The sequence below is a fragment of the Octodon degus genome, unplaced genomic scaffold, assembly GCF_000260255.1.
Source record: "Octodon degus isolate 3935 unplaced genomic scaffold, OctDeg1.0 scaffold00001, whole genome shotgun sequence".
In the NCBI taxonomy this organism is placed as follows: domain Eukaryota; kingdom Metazoa; phylum Chordata; class Mammalia; order Rodentia; family Octodontidae; genus Octodon; species Octodon degus.
The window spans coordinates 40,191,410-40,194,220 of NW_004524577.1; positions in this window are offsets into that span (position 1 = coordinate 40,191,410).

Sequence of the window (2,811 nt, forward strand, 5' to 3'; positions counted from 1 at the left end):
GAGTAAGAGTGGAGGATGTTGTGAAAGACCCTGATAAAGAGAAAGGATGCAGCTAACTCTTCTCCTTCAATATTCTGTTTTGGAATGCTAGGATTTCAGAACTGGAATTTGTGTAAATAATTAAGCCAGTTAAAGAAAATTAGCACTCAGATCGGCTCTAACTGGAAAATCACACATACTTATTTTAGGTGTGAAAATTTTTCTCGAAGAAGAAATAATTTGATTCCTACCAGAAAGAGTAAGTATATATAAATACATTTGCAAAAAAAAAAAAAAGGAAGTTGTAAACTTTTCATTCCTAGTTTTTTTGTTTTTTGTTTTTTTTTTGATCAGGTTTGTTTGTTTGAAATGCAACCCATTTTCTTTGCCATGCAGTTGGTTCCTGAGGGACAGAGAAAGGGTTAGTGAAGAGATCAGCTTCCTGTCATCTGCAGGACCAGGACACCTCCCTGGGGTCCCACCCATCCAACCCATAGGGACCGGGCTCTTCAAGGGCATCCCAGCCCAGGTCAAGAGGCCTACCAGTGAGCCGGCGCCTTCGCAGTGCGCGCGTAGCCTCGAACACACAGCGGAGCGGCCAGGCCTGCAGAGGGCTCCTGCACCCCAGCTCACAGAGCCTCCCCTGCAGGTTCTCAGGGAACAGCATGGTGAAGAAGAAGGGAAAGTTGCTATCAATCCCCGCAGCCTTCTCATCCCGGAGGAAAACTCTTCATTTCTGAGATAAAGTTTAACAGGGAAGCTAAAACATTACTGCGAATTCAGCTGTTTTATAAAAACAATCCTATTTTCCAGCATCACTTTATATCCAAAAGAAAACAAAAACACTTAACCTTTACGCTGACAAAAGTTAGCAGCACACCAATAAAAACATTTGCTAACCTAATTAATTATGTTCATTGCCTTAAGATTGCAGATAGGTAGGATCAAAATTATTCTCTTTCGTAAAATTTCCATTTGAATTGGTGGCTGTTCTAATCTTACGCGAAGGCTTTTGTACATGTGTGATGACGTAGGAAATTTGTAATTTTCTTCCTTGGTGAGGTTCTCTGTGGTGTATGCAGAAGTGTACATTGTTAAACTAAGTATTTTTTTTTTTCTTTAGATTTCTGGTTCTTGTTCAGTTAATAGAAATGCAAAAAGGAATGACAAATTTTTAATCTATGAAAATGATTCATTTTTTTTTTTAGTGAAGTGAAAGGATTACTTTCTCCAGAGCTAAGGTTTCAGTGCTTAGTTTATGTTTATGATCGTCAAATACTTAAGGCATTCGAGGTATTACAGGTCTGGGAATGTAGCTCAGTAGATCTCTTACTCAGGAGATGGGGGGGGGCCCTGTGTTCAGACCCCCATCCTAGCCCCTCAAAAATCCCCATATTTGCTGAAAATCTACAGTGTAGACACACAATTAGAATGTGTTATAGGGCAAAGATTGTGTGTCTTTTATAAATTTGGTTTGTTAAAGCTAAAACACAAATATAAAAGGAAGCAGACTTTAAAATTGTTTCCCTTAGGGCTGGGGAAATAGCTTAGTGGCACAAATACTTGCCAGGCAAGTGCAAGGTCCCAATTTCAAGCCCCAGAACCACACGCCATACTGGCTCCAGAACCAGGCATAGTGGTGCATGCCTGCAATCCCAGCACTCAGGAGGCTGAGACAGGAGGATCACTATGAGTCCGAGCTGTGTAGTGAGACCCTTTTTTTCTGTATCAGAAAAGAAAAAAAATCTTTCCCTTAAAATTATCTGCATAGTTCTTTAACAATTTTATTGAGATATAGTTAACATATCAAGGATTTCATCCATTTAAACTGAATAAATTCAATGCTATATATTCTGAGTTGGACTCATCAACATCATTAATTTTAGAACATAATAATCATCCTAAAAAATTAAAAATGTCTCACCACATCTCCTCCTTCTCAGCTCCTAACCTTTCTGATTGATCCATCTCTCTCTATTCAGGACATATGGAAAAGTTTTAAAAGTGAAATCTTTCTCTGATAATTTTTTAACTTTACATTGACACATCAGTATAAATTTGTTTATACTTTCCTCTATAGTATTGGAACTTTGCATTCAACTAATACTGATACATATTTTGTGAAAAAATTATGATAGTTGCCCAAATCGCTATCATCAAATATTAATACTGATTTTTTTTTTGTTTGAATGTAATTTTGATTCACAGAATACTGGGGAATTTTGAACAGATAATCAGTCAAATGAACAGCCTTTCCAGTGTTACCTGAGGCTGTATTCACTTCCTCTGGTTCTGGATATTGGTGAAGAGAAATGCTTATCTGAATCTGGTCTTCCTTTGGTCACCTAGATTGCTGACACACGTCCTCAGCACTAGGGATCTGGTTCTTATACTGGGTCACTTACCATTGTCAGAGTTCCTAGTTTTCCACTAACCTTTGCTGGGGGTTAGCTTCAGACCCTGTAGTGACACACTTGTAAACACCAGCTCCTGCACTGATCCACACGAGACTGGAGTTCTCCTGCAGAACACTCTGCCAAAGCCTTATCACCTTTGTTTATTACTTGGGAAGCTGCTTCCTCCCCTGATTTCCTGCTGTCACTGCTCTCTGCTCTGTTTCTCTGCTCGCCTCCATGCACCTCCGAACTGTGCTGAAACAATGCAAATTTTGGCGGATGACATCTTGTTGGAGGGAGTATTTCACTGAGAATAGGCTTTGAATAGCTTCCCAGTTGTTGAGCACTTCTGAGAAAATATTCTTGGTCTTTGCTGATATTGATGAATTCTCTACCCTCCCTTTGGCTACAGTCACTTGTGATTCTGTTTCACACA